Below are 6000 nucleotides of genomic sequence, written 5' to 3' on the forward strand. Positions count from 1 at the left end.
TGTAAGAATAACTTTACTTTTAACAATTAGAAAAATTTTGAGCAAAAATTATTTCAGTTCCATGGCTTCAATTAAGATATAGTTCAGCATATTTTAATTTAGTAAGCTAGAAAGCATTTATTTTGAGGAAAAAAAAATTTGTTTGAGGATTATCAAATTGGATTTTGCTGATAAACTTTTTAAAATCATAATATAATATTAGAGTCCACTCTATAAGAGTAAGTTTTCAATATATGTTGTGTGAACATTAACCCATTGCTGTCGAGTCAGTTCCGACTCATAGCGACCCTATAGGACAGAGTAGAACTACCCCATAGAGTTTCCAAGGAGCAGCTGGCAGAATTGAACTACCTACCTTTTGGTTAGCAGCCGAGCTCTTAACCACTGTGCTGCAAGAGCTCCCTGTGAACATTAGGATACGTATTTACTTGGCATTTGTGTTAATTTGAGTGGGTGATGGTATAATGAACAGGAGAACAAGCATGATACTAATCTATATGCCATATGAAGATGGTATCTCTGTTTTGGTTGAGTAAATGAAAGAAAACACTAATGCTTTTCAGCAGAGATAATTAATAGACCATAAATAGTTTATCACCAAAGAGCTGAGGACAGAATGCATCAGTTTGTCAAGTGAAATAATTACATTACATATTTATGCTGGGTTTAGGAAAACCTCAAAGGCCCACTACATATTGACTCAATCATTCTTTCAGTATTTCTGAGCATGTTAGGGGAGAAGGGAATTTTTCATTGCATTTGAAAAAGGGTGAGCAAGTGAATAAAGATTTTTTACCATCAGAAGGCAAAATGTTAGGTAACTTTATCCCCACCACCTTACTTTCTCTTCGCCTCCATCCCCGACCCCCAAACTCTTATCTCCACCTCCCAACTTCAGCCAGGCACGGCAACTCAATGCTTTCAAGGGCTGGGCAGCTGACCCCAATAGCTAAAAGGACCAAGAAAGGTAGGAGCTGTGGCTAACTGAAGACTATGGGACCCAGCTTAAGGTTTCAAATTGTACTTAAAAAACAATCTGCTAGCAAAACAAAACACTTAAGCTGGGCAGATTTGAGCAGGAGAGGGCCTGTTTGTGATCCTCACACTAAACAAGGCACTAGGACAGACTGTTAAGGCAGAAAAGAAAAGGAGCTTGGACATCAGACAGACGTGAATTTGAATACTGGCTCCAGCATTTAGGCTCTGGGACCCTAATCAAGCTACTGAACTTCTCAGAGCTTCTGCCATCACATCAGTAAAATGGTTATAATACCTATTCCAATGGGCTGCTGTGAGGAATAGTTAAAGGAAGTTAGTGAAGACCTTAGCCCATTGGCTGACACACAGGAAGTGCTCAATAAGCAATGGCTATTACGATAGGTTTCCCACACAGCCCTTCCCCTTCAGAAGAGACTACCTGTGGCTGTTTCTGCTGTTTGTTTTCTTTTGTTCTGTTGTTTCCTTTATTTGTTATGAAGCCAGGGTACTGGGAGCAGAGTGTACTAAAACCAAAAACCAAACCTATTGCTGTCGAGTGGATTCTGACTCATAGCGACCGTATAGGACAGAGTGGAACTGCCCCATAGGCGTTTCCAAGGAGCAGCTGGTGGATTCAAGCTGCTGACCTTTTGGTTAGCAGCTGAGTTCTTAATCACTGTGCCACCAGGACCCCAGAGAGTGTACTAGAGAAGAAAAAACAACTGTGCCAATAAGGCAGGACTATGGATCACGACAGTGTTTTCCAGGTTTGCTCTGAGGAGGCTGCCACTAAACTCACCAGATGTTTGTAAGTTTCCCACTAAGAGTGAATGCATTCTAAGCACATTTTTTTCTTTTCTTCCTTTTTTTTTCCTGAATATAAAATTAAACACCCATTTTCTTAAAGAAAGTGGAAAATAGCCAACCATGTCAAAAAGAAAATAAAATTCACTTGTATCTCCATGAACCAGATACAGGTACTACTAAGAATTCAGAAGTTTTTTTTTCCCAATGTATACAAATGTGTGTATGATAACATTTAAAATAATTGAGAACATTCTAAATATATCATTTTGTATACTGCTTATTATGTTGAACACAAGGTTTTTTTTTTTTTTTTTTTTAAGAATGGAAACCTGGTGCTTTTTTGGTCATTTCGTACCTTACCCCTTTTATGGTTCTTGGGACAGAATTTGCCCACAAATACTTTTCTGTTTTCAGGTTTATTGGGAGGCTGCTTGTCCCACTAAAAATATATGCTGTCCTCCAGTGGGGGCCTGAGTAATGGTGAAAAATGAAAGAAATGTTCTTTGGTGAAAATTCACTAAGGTAGAAGGCTTATGCATGAGGAAGTGTGATTGGGTCAAACTTTTGTCTCTTTTGACTTTTGTACAGCTAGATAATCCTCGCAAGCATATTTATAACTTTCTGTGTGGTAGTTAGAGAGCCCTGGTGGGTTTGGGTTTTGTGTGTGTGTGTCATATTTGGAAAATCAATGTTTAACAAAATGTAAGGTTCCACCCTCCAAAGATCCTTGGGACAGATGCAGCCCACTAAATATTGCACCAGACTACTGCCAACGTTTTGTGGAAAACGTATGCTCACATGAAATTTTCAAAATCCATATTACCAACCAAAAATTTGAACACACTTAATAAGTAAGCGTGCATTCCACTACTGAAAGCACATGGCTTCATCAAAAAATTCAAAATATGAAAAAATTAGAGCTTAAAATGGTTAAAATCTAGACTACAAAATCTATTCGATGGAAGTCTGCCTAGAAAGTTGGGAGGGCTGTCTTTATAACTGTAGTCGTGGATATTTTAAAACCTTAATGTAGTAATTTATGCTTGAGAAGGGCTATATAATCAATTTTTACTTCTGATAACTTGTTTCCCTTTCTTTCTTAAACTCCCTAATTGCTCTCTCTGGGAAATAACTATTTGCCAAAGATAAAACTTATTCATATGGGTTCCTGACATAGAATCCTTAAATGAGGGGAGATTCATCGCACAGCTTCCTCTTCACTCCTTAGAGAAGAAACCCTAGGGGCTTTGACAAAGACTGAATAACAGTTTGTTCCTTCTTCTTGGGTCTGAGCTAGAACTCAGGGTAAAGGGTCATCAGAGTAAGTAAGGTTTTGGAATGCAAGAATATTTTATTAATAGTTAGAATTACTAATTCAGCCCTGTAATTCATAACAAATCTACATTGCTAATATGCGTAAGTCTCAAAAACATAGTGTTGACTAAAAAAAATAAGACGGTTGAAGGAGCCATATAGTAAAGTAGTATTCTTGTAAATTTTGAAAGTATACTACATAATATAGTATATAATTTTGAGTACATACTTGTGAAGTAAAAGTACACATCAGCTTTAGGATAATTGTTAATTCTGATGGGAAAGGAGTTGGTTGTCTAAGTAACATTTTATTTCTTACTGAAAAAAAAAATCGAAAGCAAATATATCAAAATTTGACATCTGTTAAATGTGAATCATAGCTTCATGGTATCTATTATCAACATTTCATAATTTTTAAAATATTTTTAAAAATCTAAGATTTAAACTTTCCAATAAATTAGAATTTCTTTCAGTTAGTGAAAAATGTATTGTTTGAGCGCTTACAGCTTGTTTGTGTTGGGGAGTAAATCAGGAGGAATACTGTAAGGTGGTCTTCCAGTTCCAAAAAATAGATTAACGAGGCTTCAAAACTGACTTTGACAAAATTCCACTGGGGATATGTGTGGTAATGGGAGCTGGTATTTTAACAGTTACTCGTTCTTAGTTTCATTTTCTTGTAGTGGGTGGCTAATTTTAAGAAAGAGTAATTCATTGTCATGGTAATAGCACTTGAGATGTTATAAGCATCACCAGTGTACCAAAATGATCTTTGTGGAAGAAGAAACAATGCCTAGTGTCTTTAGCCCTTTGATCATAGGAAAAATATAGATTTTATTTCATTTACAATATGTCAGCAATCATTATCCCTTTCTTATGCCTTGAATGACTATTTCCATCCTCATAATTCTTTTCATACTGGAACTCAAAGTAATTTGAATAAGACTATTCAACAAATATTATTCAGTAAAAATTAGTTAGACCTCACACATAATGCTTTGGAATGTTTATTATACAATGAAGTTGACAGTTTTATGCCTATACAAACGTATTGTACAGTCCATTGGGTAATCCCATATCGCAGGACAAAACATACACACATACACGCATACATACACACACACTTTTACCATTTATTTTGCCTTGTTGAAGTAGATAAAAAAAAAAAAAACTAACAGAAAAAGGCAACCATACACGTAAGCAATATTGCAGAAGGAAAGGAAGAAGAATACAGCAACTTTATTTCAAAAAAAGAAGCAGAGTAAGTAGGAGGTCCTAACAGCCCATGTTTGAAGGTAGGAAAAGATCAGAATGTTGAACAGAAAGGTTTTGTTGAGATGAGGTTTGATTTTAAATGATAATACCTTGCAATTTTGTATGAAGTCGAGTAAAATGATGGCAATTTTCTATCTAGTAAAGGTATTGCTGAAACATCTGTAAATCCCATAATTATTGAGGCTTTTGGACTTCTGTTGCTGTGTATCTTATATCAGCTGCTGAGTATTTAAATTGCATGATCTGTCCTGCAGTGTTTCATTTAATGCAGAAGGTTTCCTTTAAAAAGATGCTTATCACAAGCTACTTGTTTGCATCGCTGTCGTTTGTAATAGGAGAAAAAAATGTAGCTTGCAGAAGATGTTTCTCAGAAGAAGTTGTCTGTGGAGAGTACTTTTACTCAATCAATCCCCTACAGACTACTGTCCACTGGAGTGGTCTGTAGTTCAAATGTCAAAGCCTTCTTTTTTTAAGTGAACCAGAATGTGTTTTGTGTAGCATGCAGGGGGTTAAATTGCATTCTAATGAGCAAGACACTAAAACACATTAAATTAAAGGAAGACATGTTTGCAGTTTGAAACAACAGCTTCTTTAGCTTAAAATCTACCACTTTTATTGATATCAAAACAGTGTGTCCAAAGCTGCTTTTGGTTCTTCCATTTTTCTATCATTTAACTGTAAATTCAGAATTTGGGAATAAAATTTCTAGGTTGTTAAAGAGAATACTGGAGCTGTCCATAGCTATTTAACAGGAGTTATCTATAGAGATTAAAAATTTTCTCTCAAATACACCTCAGCCAAAGAAAAATAATACACTGACTATTTTAAATCATCCTTTAAAGTAAAAAAAAAACTATAGTGAAATGAGCAGAGCCAGAAAATATGAATACAGAACTTGACACACATAGGTTGGGAATATGGGGATATGTGTGTGTGAGAGTATATGTGTATATACATGGGTGTATGCTTACTTGCACACATATACACATATATATGTAAATGTATATGTAAGACTCCTATTAAAAATCCCATGCCATGCCCTTGCTCTGTGTGCATGGCCTGAATGCATGCGCTTGCTTCTGACTGATTTATCTCTCCATTTCCTGAGCAGCACATTCCAGGAGGTGGGTGGGGGAATCATCTCACATAAGCAAGCACAGCTCCTTGTGTGCTGTCAGCACCCTTCTGGCTTCCTTTCTCATCCTCCAGGTTTTCCAGGCTACATTATGGGGTATCGAGGAAGACATAAGAAATCTATGCCCTCCCTGCCCATATTCATTTGGGACTGCCTCTGGGAAGCCTTCTCTAATGTCCTCATTCAAAGAGTTGGTCTCTTCCTTTACCTACCACAGTAGGCAGGTGGGCAGGACACGTGTAGCTCCTTTCCAGAGCCTGCAACATGCTTGTGTTGCCTTGTAAGCAGTCATAATGATCAGGATAGAGTTTCACTTTTTTGTTTTTTTTGTTTTTTTGCTTTCATTGTGTAGCACAGTTACTGGCGCATGGTTAGTTTTCAAGTGTTTGCTGAATTTTACTAATTTAAATAATTCCCTAGCAAGACATATGATTGCAGGAAGAAAAGTAGGGAATATACAATAAGACAAGATGGGATTATATGGTCCAGTAAGC

General features: G+C 36.5%; 1 protein-coding gene across 3 annotated transcripts in view; it reads left to right on the forward strand.

Annotated features, from left to right (window-relative positions):
- Positions 1-6000, forward strand: part of ANGPT1 (angiopoietin 1) — a 281266-nt gene that overhangs the window by 158172 nt on the left and 117094 nt on the right. The gene's annotated exons all lie outside the window — the stretch shown is intronic.

The sequence above is a fragment of the Trichechus manatus genome, unplaced genomic scaffold, assembly GCF_000243295.1.
Source record: "Trichechus manatus latirostris isolate Lorelei unplaced genomic scaffold, TriManLat1.0 scaffold00009, whole genome shotgun sequence".
Classification (NCBI taxonomy): domain Eukaryota; kingdom Metazoa; phylum Chordata; class Mammalia; order Sirenia; family Trichechidae; genus Trichechus; species Trichechus manatus.